Source organism: Solea solea, chromosome 12, assembly GCF_958295425.1.
Source record: "Solea solea chromosome 12, fSolSol10.1, whole genome shotgun sequence".
Taxonomy (NCBI): Eukaryota; Metazoa; Chordata; class Actinopteri; order Pleuronectiformes; family Soleidae; genus Solea; species Solea solea.
The window spans coordinates 8,031,256-8,043,601 of NC_081145.1; the positions used below are offsets into that span (position 1 = coordinate 8,031,256).

Sequence of the window (12,346 nt, forward strand, 5' to 3'; positions counted from 1 at the left end):
TCCACGACAGTGGATGGAGGGTGAGCGAGTGTGGATGCTGGGCATCTGCGTGATGATTGGAGGAATTGTCTGAAAGGCAAAACCAGTTTAGATTGACAATATTCCAGAAACATACACGACAGCGGATCCTTTTCTGCATCAGACCTGTGTGGATACCTGGTCGTTGTGGGTTACTTGCGCAGCGATATAGACCATTTTCTTTTGTACATATAAAATAAAAACAATAATATAGCATTTCAGTTTTACATATTTGTCACGTTTCCTTGTTCTAGTTGTTCATTTGAGGAATGTATGTAAGGATTTATTTATAAATAACTGCGTCTGAAATGAGCTTAAAGAACAGCAACCACCACTGAATATTAACCACTATAGACAGCATTTTTTAATTGGTATAGAACATCGAACTGCGGCCTTTGTGTTTCATCAGTGCATCTGTAATTGCAATTTTGATTTGAAAACAATTCATTGTTTAGCCCTGTCATACACATATAGAGGAAAAGTGCTTACAAGTAAAGCTCCCTGACACTGCAGCGGTCGGTCACACCAAAAAAGTTAATCAGACTTGCGGTGGAGGGTTACACGCATGAGTAGCAACGGGCCTGTTCACACCAGCGGCATAATTATGTGACCAGTGACCCACTTTGAAAAAAATAAAAAATAAAAAATGAAAGAAAGAAAGAAGTAGCCTGACAGCCTGACACAAAGGGGAAATGTCATGGGGAAGGAGACATTTTACAATGTGAGCGAAGTTAGCCACGGAGAAACACTGCTGAGATTCATGAAAGTTATTACTTATTTTTCCACTTCACTGACTTTATAATTGTTCCTTCTTCTATTTTTTAACCCATTTTCTCCATAAACTTTTTCAAGTGTCAAAAGTAGATGCATGGCATGTCTCATTCTGGGCTGTGCTGTGATTGGGTTAAGGAGATTAAGACTGAATTTCTCCCTGTCCATTTCTATCAATCACACATAAATTCACCTATTTTCACAAATTCACCTAAATCCTCTGTGGCACAGCTGATATTAATTCATTGATATGCTATTTTTATATATACTGTATATCTATATATATATATATATATATATCTATATGTATATATATATATATATATATATACATATATATATACATATATATGTATATATATATATATATATACATATATATGTATATATATATATATATATACATATATATGTATATATATATATATATATACACATATATATATAAACACCCCATAAAACATCTGACATGAAATATTTGGGAAGCAACTTGTGGCACAGTTGATATTCATTCATTGATAGTTTATTTTTTTGTGAAACATATGTCTTATTTTCAAAGTCCAGTGCACTCTGCATTGCTAATAATACATATGAATGTTATATGGGGTGTGCATATACATGTATATATACACACACATATATATATATGTGTGTGTATATGTATATGTATATATGTATATCTATATATATGTATATATGTATATATATATATATATATATATATATATATATATATATATATATATATATATATATATATATATATATATATATATATATGTACATAGTACATACCCCATAAAACGTCTGACGTGAAATATTTGGGAAGCAACTCTGCATGTGTCCTAATCAGGAAGGAAGGTGATTAGATGCAGGGTTACATTTGTGTCTTATTTTCAGTTCTTACCTGCCAATTCAATTACAGTTCCACGGGGTTCTGGTCATCCGCATGTTAACTTGCAAATCTGCCACAGCCCTGGCCCTGAAAAGACATGTGAAAAACCTTGTGTATAATAATTATAATAATAATAAAACATTTATAGTGGCACAGTTTGTAGGCCACTTCCTGGCTCTCTAAAAAGTAAAGTCCATGAATAATGCATTGTTTTGGAAAGATTATGATGCATCTACTCATCTTCTAAAATGCAGTTTCAAACCTCCAGGACAGAGAACATCTTATTCAAGATTCTCTTTACTGTTTCTAAATAATCATTGAGTCATCCTGTTAGTTTTCAGCCTCTTCCTTGGCACTCTGCTGATGCCGATATTTCAGGGCTTTTGAGAACCTCTATCGAACGAGAGGGGCTTTACTGTTTCCCACTCCTAGTCGGAGGGGCTCGTTCCTCAGGGACAAGGGGGGCAATCAGAGCTACAAAGCCTCACAGACACGCGCACATGCATAGCCTGTACACACAGACACATGTGCATACAACACAGGGTGGTGGACCCTGCTGAATAAATTATGGGGGACAAAAGCAAACAGAAATAAGCTCTCCATTTGGCCTGCCACCCATTAGTGCAGTGCAGGAACTGGGAGTGCAAATAAGTGTGTATTTGTTCCACTGGAGCATCATAGTGTGGACCCATCCTGAGCCCAGACTTTGTTTTAGGATAACACTTTTGCTGTCTCTGTCTCCATATTAAGGTCACATTACACCCACATGACCAGAGGCTAATGGCTGTAAACAGTGCAATCATATCTCTGCTTGCCTAATTTGCATGCGATAACAAAAAGAGCAGAGGGGGGAAATAGAAAGAACAGGTTTAAATGACAGTTCCGTTTGAGGCAGCCAGTTGGGGTCAAAGGAGAAGTCAATTCTCTCATCGGTCGAGACAAGTACATGTAAAGTGGCGGGATAGAAATATTTTCCAGTCGTGTCTGAAATCCATGCCTCTCACTCCACTGACCTAATGCATACGACTGGTGAAGGTGAACAGAAGGTGCAATGCATAACTAAGATTTGCAAAAGTTGCCAAATGCCCTGAGACACCAAAGAAGAGAAGAAGAGGGTGCAATGTATTACTCTGCATCACATTTCGCAGAATATTCATAATGCTAATGCATTACTGAAGAGAGAGAAATAGGTAACTAATACAATACAAAGTAAGTTCACTATGTTTTTTTTCTTTACATATTGGATACTTAAAATACTAATAATACAAGTTTCACCCAAAACAAACTCCCATGGCCACGTTTATATAATTACAGTGAGAGAACATATCGCCCAGTGCAACAGTGTGCCTCACTGAGGATTTTCTTTTACTGTTTTCTTTTTAGTGTTTGTCAGAGGAATACGCTATTGTTATATCAGTCTTTGTGGAAACATTTGTTTTAAGGATTAAGTTGTTTTATGTCTTGCTCTCCTCAATGGAATTAGATGAAGTAAGACAAATGTAGACTGACTGATCCTCTAAGTCTAAAGTCTACATCTGTAAGTGTCTCTCCCATAGTACACTTGAGTATATCATGTAATCACCATTTTACAGTAAATTATCAGCAGTTTTTTTTTTATTATTATTATTCAATTGTGCAGCCAAAGCTAAACATTTTGATCTGGCAACACAACCATAACATACTGTTAGAGATGAACCGCAAATTTGGCCATGTGAGTACACGGGGGAACAGCACCTATTAAATGCTGGAAAGTCTTTTTGCACAAAAGCGAAACTTGGCTGCATACAGCGCAGATTAGGAACTCCCCGCGACATTCACTTCACACCAAGCGTCTTCTACACAAAGAGGTTGAGACGGACCACCGAGTGAAAACAATGGAAAGTGCGCTCTTAAGAGTCCGTCTACATGTTTTACTAAGATCGACTCGGATTCCCAAGCGCTTCATCGCGACTGTACTCGATCCTCATCATAAAGATCATTACATGGACGTGAGGATAAAGCTGCGTGGACAGAAATGATCCAGGCTGCATTGGATATGGAGAGCCCACTAGGAGACGGAGAAGCGCAGGGGCAATGTGCAGAAAAAAAGGCTTGTCTGTCTGCACCAGATGAGAGGCATGCACCCTCATTGTCTGATATGTTCAATGAGATCCTCCTAAATATTCTTTAGGATTCTTAATTGATTTATTCTTTGAAGCATGGATATTAATCTATACATCCATATATCTATTGCCTTGACTTTAGTGAGGTAAGTACACAAAGTCCCAGCCAGTACAACACAATTAGATAAAAAAAAAAAAAACAGAATTGGCATAATAATTTCTTTCTGTGTTTTGGTTCGGTTTTCGGCCACATACTTCCTGATTTTTGGTTTCCGGTTTTAGCCAACAAGGCAGTTATCTACTCCCTTTTGGAAACTCAACATAACAAATCACACCCACAAAGTCTACATGATAGTGATGATGGATCTGATATCTTTGCAGGTACAATCATAATCATTGTTTTTAGTATAAATAACATCAATATCACCACCCTGCGAACACACACACACGCACGCACGCACGCACGCACGCACGCACGCACGCACACACCACCAAACCACCTGGCTCTTCCTTTTTATTTATACTAAAAATGTGCTATAAAAGCTAGTGATAAAAACATTTTGCTCATGTGCAACCAGAATATTTATACCTAACCAAGCAAAACAAAAAAGACACTCTGATACTGTTTGCATTGCTTCAACAAGCGTGTGACCTAGAGCAGTCATGGCCACTGTCATTCATTTTTGAAAAGTCACACTCAATCCAGACACTATCATCACTGTGGGCCAAACTAGTGTGGAATTATTGAAACACACACTTAAACCGCCAACCTCTAGCTTCTGCAGGTGAAATAAATGGGGGAAAAAAACAACAACCTGAAAATGATATACATGTAGTTTCACACCACAACAAGTGCATTCTTGTATTGTGTACAGACCTCAGGGCAACATCTATTATTTCATCACATAATCAACACCACGCAGTCAGTTCAATGGACTAAGTCGTACCTCCGGATCAAAGATCTACGAAACCATTTTGTTTCAGTTCCATCTTTATCCCCTTGAACTCACAGAGAAAAAAAGTCCCTTTCTGAGAGAGTAGTGGTCCAACAAATCAAGAGTATATGTCAATGCGTTCTGCTCCAGATCGCGGCATATTTTGACCTGCGGGTCACACTACATCACCACCTGGAAATGACCAGAGATGCACGTCAGGCTGAATCAATTGGATGCACAGCCAGTCCTTCAATCTTGGCGGGGGTGGTCAGTGTGGTTTGCAGTGAGGTGAGTACAGGCTCCCAAAGGAGCAGTAAGTGCTGAAATCAGCTCAGCTGCGCCTGCCATTTGTCATTATCTAATAGTAAATCCATCTGTGTAGAAGGCCTTCGCCAGGCCAAATCACTGAGTGACCAGACAGTCAGCAACGAGGGGAAGAGGCATGTAGACAGACAGATGGATAGAAAGATAGACAGAGAGCGATAGGTAGACAGGCAGACAGGGAGAGAGACAGACAGATCGAGAGGTAGATGGATAGATAGAAGGACGGACAGACAGATACAGAGAGACCGTATGAGTAAAGAAAAGACGTAAATATCACATAAATACCTCACTAAGAACAGAGGGTAAATAAGTAAACAAAAAGCTGCAACAGCATTTTAACTGTGTCATGTTGTGGCCTGTTTATTTCTTCTTTATGGGAACGGAATATTTGTTACACAGTGGGAGCATTATGTTTTTCAAATGGCTGGTTATGGCTCTTGGTGGGGTAAATGCATCAGCACAAAATGTGCTGTTAAGAGCATAGTATTTTAAAAGATGCAATATGTATGACTGCATCGGAGCGGATGATCCGCTGTAGTGACCCCTAAAGGGAGAAGCCAAAATAAGGTAGTGATATCGGACACAAAAAAAGATAAAAGCAGAGAGATCATGTTGAGAAATAAATAAATACAATTAAATACATGTTTTAAATCCACATTTCCCATTAAGAAAAATCTCAGGAAGACAAGATAAAACACAATGGCATACTTTCAGTAGGCATTAAGAGGGAATACAATTAACGGGAACAAAGGATGCAATTTTGTAATTCTCTCAATTACATGATCTGTGAATTAATTAAATTTGGATGTCGCTACTTAAATATGATTTTAATTAACACACATCTCAGCTATATGTGCACCATTTGTCAGCTGACAATATCAGAGCTTACAGGCTTTTCTGGCATATTCTGAGTATGTTTCACAAGAACGCTTGTGTCTGCATAATAAATCGACTGTCAATAATCACAGCCCCACCGACAACCAGACTGTTGAAATATAGACTGAAATGAAGGCATATGTGTCGCTTTGCAAAAAATAATTGACAGATTTCCTTTCCTTTTGTTTTTTTTTTGCATTTGGACATTTGGCATAGGATGAGATCTGTTTATTTGAAGAGAATGGCTTCTTCGGATTGTTCTTTTTTTAGACTGACACCAAACATGACTGTCTACAGGTTCCACTGAAATGAAATGGCCGTAGGTCTGAAGGATAACAGCGAAACATAATGGAACCACATACCACAGCATGTAGCACCATGGCCAACATGTTTTCATTGCCATGTACAATATTAGTTGTCAACATATGACATTATTTGCTCCAAAGAAATGTGCTTACAGACCCTGGTGTACTCTGCTGTACCAGAGGGATGATGCAGACAAACTCGCTGCAGAGTGGAACTCGAGATAAAGCACTCAGTGAGCAGACACCTCTGCCAAGTCTGCTCATCCCCATTGCAACCAAATTATACAGTAGCATAGACCAATAGATTAAATGTTTTTTTTGTTTTTTTTCAAAGCAGCACTGACATTTTTAGCAGAATTATTAACCAAAATGTCAGAAATTCCCCTATCTCACTTTTTTGTTTTTTTTCATTTTGTATCTCCAGAATATTTAAACAAAATCCTTCCAAAAAAACATAGCAATAAACACAACCTCATTGGCTGAGGCAATTGGTGCAATCCAGAGATTTTAAAGAGGGTGGGAAAGAAAAAAAGAAAGAAAAAAAGAAAGAAGAAGAGAAAAGGTATATGACCGTAATATAAAGGTTTCACTGGGATTTTTAGATTAGCTTTGATTAATTATACGCTTGACAAGGAATCTTCCTTCGAATCATCTGTTTGTGAAAGGGATTCACAGTCACCATTTTGCCAGCATACACACCAGCTGTCAGTTCTTCATGATGTGTGAGGTAATTGGTTTGGCCCCATCAAAAAATGTTACAGACTTTGAAGGCCTTATGATCTGTTTACGTGAAGACCCTGCTGCTGGGGGAAAGAGAACAACACACGGACTTGGAGAGGAAGTAAGATTGGCACAAAGAAGGAAATATTCAACTGAATCGCTGGAAATTGTTAATATTGCCCGTATGAAATCTCTCTGAAGTATCTGGCTCTCAAACGACAGGCTTGTTATGAGAATGGATGACATGCTAACAAGGTGAAACAAGAGGAACAGCATACTTAGCCAATTAGCATAATAATGCAAACCAATTGACATAGAAGCAAACTATGTTGCTTTTACAATACTTCATAATTAACAAGTGGAAACACAACAGGATGAAAAAAGAGTAATTATGTGAGGAAAGAGCAACACATGAAATATAAATATAAGATATATTAACGAGATATAAAACCAAACCTTGAAGTGAGGGAGAGGGGTTAAATCGGTGAACAAAGGATCAAGCGGTGCCATAGAAATCATGAGGAGATTGAGTGTTAAATCTGGGGAAAAAAAAGGTATTTCATAGACAAACTATGTCAGGAAAAAGGAGACTTCTCTTCAATTATAATTCATACCATTTCTCAGTATGACGGACATCACGGTGAGTCACTGTGTGTGTCAGTCTCCAGAGTCTTTGAGCTGAAGTCACCAGGGTGCAGCACCGTCAAAGGAAGAACCGCTGACTGACTCACCCTAATATTCTCCCATCACATTTCATGACTTACAGCTCAGAGGCAGCGAGGTGGGTCTCCTTCCATCCAAAGCTCAAAAGAACAGGCTGGCAAACTGACAGGGAGATGTCTGATTTCCCTTCTTCTTTTAACTTACTCATTGTGGGCTTTTATCGGGAATTAAGGGCTTCAGGACATGTCTGACACAGGAACTGACGTCTTAGTACAACACAAAGCTGTGTTACGAAGAACATGCATCTACCTATGTGATTGAAATAATAAAAAATCTGCGTCATCTAGTCAGTAGATAGTTGTTTCAGCCCAAGCATTGATAATTATGTTGATTAAACATCTTTATTGGTATCTTTTGTTGACATTTAATACCAGAAAGAAGAAAGAATGAAAGAGAGCCCTGCTCTCCCTTGTATTAAATTACAGAGGCCTTGACACACCAGAAAGGATATAAACATCCTTTCACAAATCTCTTCACTTTCCTATTCTCTGCTATTTCCTCCGTCTTCTTGTTAATGCTTTGGGTTCATGTAGGCGAAGCTGATCATTTGAGTATAAACAATATGACAATTGTTGCACTATTTTTGTATTTGTAATTTCCCCATTTCTTACTTTTTATTACATTATAAAACAACTAGAGGCAAATAAGTCCTTGTATGTGTATATGTACTTGGCAAATAAGGCAGATTCTGATTCTGATTTAAAATGTCAAATCCAAGTCTGTCTGCAAAACCACTTGCCTTAAGTACATAAGAAAACCAGAAGGAAATATATATCTATATTTTGAAGCGATTATACCCTTATGAATACTACATACTTACGGATAGTATATTCAATGTCTGGCCTTCCAAATGTTACACACTGGACCTTTAGCCATTCATAGTCTGTAGTGGATAAGTTAGGGTTGATGTTGTTGACCCCCCTCAACCGTATGTGTAGCGCCAATGTTAGATTTAAGCTGTGGGGATTTATGTTGCACATCAATCCTGTAATCCTACAAACTTTTCCTCCAGTGTCAACATCCACTTTAAATGTGTCTCATACGTATTCATAATGCATTTTTTTTATTTAGTCTTACAACTTACTCAAGTGGTCATGTTTTGGATTCAGTATGCAGAGGCAAAATAAACAAGTAAGTCTTCTTTTTACATGATTTTTTTGTATAATAATCCTGCTGAATAAATATGGCCAGTGTGTCCACTTGTACACAGGCCATATTAAATCCTAATGGACATTCTGCAATGTGAATTATTTAAACATTTGTGCTCGCTAAAGAAGCAACCCCATTGAATTCAGTGATGCCATGCCCTTTTACTCTTCTGCCAAAATAAAAATCTCATAATCAGGTAAGATCCTGAATAGTATGTGTATTCACAAGGGACAGACTTTATTTGTTCCCATGACCTTCGTCTCTGTCCTGTTATCCTGGGACAAACCTAACATCACATTTTCCCTTTGTCAAGTTATTTGCAATAGCATCGCATGACATCCTCTAGAGACAGCTGCAGGGCATTAGACTGTAGTGTTTGTCTTTAATGTGTTCATCTGAGTCTACACCACTCTCTACTGGCAGTATACCAGCGTATAAACCAGCAGTTAGAGAAATCGAGGCTTAGTTGCTTGCATGTCAGTTCCCACATACACTGACACAATTCTTCAACCGGTTCTCTGAAAATCTTTGAGGACACATTTCACTGTGATGTGCAAAATCACACAAAAGACGTCTGCAGCTGCAGCTATCAACCATGCAAGTGAGTGAGCATATATGACTTGTAGCTACTTTATTCCCTGTTGGACTCAACACTGGGGGATCTTAAGCGGATTTACAGTGAGATATCAGCGCTAAGCAGAGCTTTCATTGCAGGTATCTGGAGTTGGGAGTTGATAAGTGGAGTTAACAAAAGGACTGCTGACATGTAACCACAGAGGAGGGAGGTAATGTGACGGCCAGATTATAACACTGAACGGTATCATGCTAATCATAGGCTCTAATGGATATACCAAAATGATGTGAGCATCTTCATTTTTCATGTGTTAATATCCGTCTGTCTACAGCAAAGTAACAAATCTGTTGTAAAACTGTTTGGATGTCTATGACATTTGGAGATGGACAATGTTAATATCACATGTCTGCACAGATTGTAATGCTAATTAGACAAAATGATAAGTCTGAATTTATAATGAAGTATTTGTGTTGACAAGTGCCAAGTGGACAGTCAAACACCGAAATATACACAAGAGACATCCTTTCTTCCGTGCTGCTTTTTGCATGAACGCACAGGGAGAAGAATCACATAGCAGGAAGTGCTCGTCATGCACAATCAGGCATGATTCTCACTCCTGACGAGGCCATCGCTCTCACAGTGAACAATCTCGCACCAGACTAGCCTTTAGCTTCAGCGCCTGGCAGCTGCTATGCCCCGCCAATCACGCTTTTTTTTTTATCCCATGTCCAAATACAGAGTTGTGACAGGACTTGCAGGTGGTGGTGGTGAAAAGTCATTTAACAGTTCAGTCACAATTCAATATTTTTTATATTGGAACTGAATTATGGAGGGTGGTGGTTCAAATCTAGCCCAACAAAATGAGACAACCAATCAAGAAAGTGACGCGTTTATGCCACGTGACACTTTGATTAAAGTTGTTCTCAGCTATTGCTATATTAATATCATGTTGTATGTTGCATGTTATGTAAAAAAGTAAAGTCAGACAAGATACATGTCAGAAAATGTCTTCAGCACTGAAAAGCATGTCTTCAATGCCAAGAAATTCTGTTGGACCAGGTATGTGCAAGAGACTGGAAAGTTTAGTTGTAGTTAGCATAGCTACAAAACATCCTAACCACGTGCTAATGTTATTACTAGGGGTGTCACAATTCTCAATTCTTCAATGTACCACACTAAGGCTTTATTGTGAAATTTTAATTATTTATTAACAATATGGATTAGGCAAATTGGACACTCTAGATTGACCATAGGTATGAGAGTGAGAGTGGATGGTTGTTTGTCTCTGTATGTGACCCTGTGATGGACTGGTGATCTGTCCAGGGTTTACCCCAGCTGAGATTGGCACAGCACTCCCCCACCACGACCCTCATGTGGACAATAAAGTGGTAGAAAATGGATGGATTAATAATATTAATATAACAATAACCAGTAAATGCTTAAATCCAGGGTTTTCCGCCACAAAATCACGTTGCATGTCTGATGCTACCTAGCCTGTGTTGCCTGTGTTCACAGAGTTGTTTTCGTAGTTACATCTATGTCCTTATGATGCACGTGGAGATGTCCTGTGCTGTGCTACACACGCATAACATAGATTACATGGTCAATCATGCAGTTGCCATGGTTACTATGAGTTGGCAACAGCTAATTTGGTTAATCTCCATTTGAAAGGCTAGTTAGCCCTTTCACCTCACCCAACTCCTCTACCGCAATAAAGATTGGGGATATGCAAATGGAGGGTTAGGGCTAAAGGTGAAAAGGTGAAAAAAGATGGAATATTTTTTGATTAAACTAATGTCTTGATAATAAATTGTATGGGCAAAATACCAAACTGGTTTGATCTGTAACTGGAAACGATGCTGTTTGTTCACTGCACTGTACTTAACTGTGAATACACAGTTATAAATGAATCTTGTAAATATTGTTTCACATTCCTGCATGCAACATGAACATGCTGTGGTCATCTCTGTCAATAGCACATGTGGAAAGCGTGCATGTGGCAGTGAAAAAAGATTGCGTTAAAGAGGGGAGACAGACAGATAACTACATGGAAAGTGAACAGTGCTCTTGGGAGAGCGCTCTTTTTCTCTCAGAGGGGAGAGAGGGGCTGTCTGAAGAGGTTATTTATTTTTCATCTGGAGATGGAAACTTAAGAGCAGTGCAGAGAGCCCCAGTGGAATTACTGACTGGAGATGTACCCTCCTGGGGCAGCTGTCTCTCTCTTCTCCCTCTTTCTCCCCTTTCTGTTCTCTTTCCATCTCCCATCTTTCTGATCTTCGCCAGAGAGCTGCCACCATCTCTTGGGGAGAAGGGGGAAGAGGAAAAGAAAAAGATGAGCTGCTCATTCCCGATGCCATCTTTGCCTATACCTCACAGTCAAACTCTATCCATCCCATACTCTTGTGGTCTGCAGTGCTCTGCTTGGCTTCGCTCATCCATTTCTGCACCACATAAGCTGAGCCAAGTCGATCTTCAGACTCCTCCCAGGCTCGTCTGTCTCTATGTGGGAAGCATATAGCTTCTTATCCCAGCCCTCCTTATTAACAGCATTCCCATCACACTCCAGTCATTAAAAGAGCCACTTGTCCTCCCCCATCCCCTCCGGTGTTTTCCTTTCATCATTCAATTTCTCTGTTCCAATGAACCAGTCGTATTGGCTGACACCTTTACTCCACCAGGACCAGAGTGAATTATTGTGAGGCAGAGAAGTGGGGCTACATAAGCTTTGTAAAGCTGCCTCTCTGTGGTATGTTCCAGGCATTCTGCTGTTGTCATGGGAGCCTATGAAAGGCTGCTTTTCTACTTCCTATTTCTCTTAATGAACACAGGTGTCAAAAGCATCCTTACATTCAGGTCAGTTGGGAGGTTCCCCATCGTTGCAAAAAGTCAAGATACTAAAAATAAGAGTGCTGCAAAAGTATGCAAGGGAGCTTATACTTTCCGCCCAATGTGAG

At 39.1% G+C, this 12,346-nt stretch overlaps 1 protein-coding gene across 4 annotated transcripts in view; it reads right to left on the minus strand.

Annotated features, from left to right (window-relative positions):
• LOC131470470 (leucine-rich repeat-containing protein 4C-like) overlaps window positions 1–12,346 on the minus strand; it is a 149,029-nt gene that overhangs the window by 15,277 nt on the left and 121,406 nt on the right. For all 4 annotated transcript variants that reach the window (XM_058646313.1, XM_058646312.1, XM_058646314.1 and 1 more), the window contains one exon: window positions 1,697–1,771. The gene's annotated coding sequence lies outside the window, so the exon portion shown is untranslated. The remainder of the gene's footprint in view (window positions 1–1,696; window positions 1,772–12,346) is intronic.